Source organism: Phaethon lepturus, unplaced genomic scaffold (genome assembly GCF_000687285.1).
Source record: "Phaethon lepturus isolate BGI_N335 unplaced genomic scaffold, ASM68728v1 scaffold50153, whole genome shotgun sequence".
Classification (NCBI taxonomy): Eukaryota; Metazoa; Chordata; class Aves; order Phaethontiformes; family Phaethontidae; genus Phaethon; species Phaethon lepturus.
The window spans coordinates 1-660 of record NW_010529297.1 but is presented as its reverse complement, the minus strand read 5'-3'; positions in this window follow the sequence as shown (position 1 = coordinate 660).

Genomic DNA, 660 nt, shown 5'->3' with positions numbered 1-660 from the left:
TCCTGCTCAGAAACTTCGGATTTACGCTAATGCTCTTAGAAATCATGTTCAGTACTGTATAACAAGGGGCACTTTAGAAATGTCTCTCCTCCTTTGATATATGTGTTTTCCCTATGGAGAAAGCTATATATAAATATATATATGTACACTTTGGGATTCAGAAGATCTAATTTGTCCCAAAAAAATCAATAAATATGAAGTTTACAAGAAATCTCTTCTGTTGTTGAATAATATTAGTTATTGGTAACTGTGCCACAGAAAAAGTAGCAAATGGGGTTTCTGTATAGTAGTTTTGAGATGACGCTTCTGTCCTGTCAAGCCTGACTTGGAGCCTGTAGGTTAGTGGAGATGCTTCCACCGAGGGCAGGCTCTGGGTCCGTCACCTGCAGCCCTGGGCTTCCCGACCTCGCAGCCTGCGTGCTCCCCACAGTTTGTGTCCTGCTACCACCAGCAGAAACATGCTCAAAAGCTTGATCTGTGCTTAAAACCTCATCCAACGCAGTTGTGTGTGTTTGCAATGGACACCAGCAGGTCTGTGTGAGGAAAAACCCTCGGACAGCTTCGGTCACATGGGAACATACTCTTGCTTTCACAGCTTACCCAGGCTGGGGAGCTGGATCGCACTGTCCCAGCAGAGGAGCGGTTTTGCTCCTCTGAGCC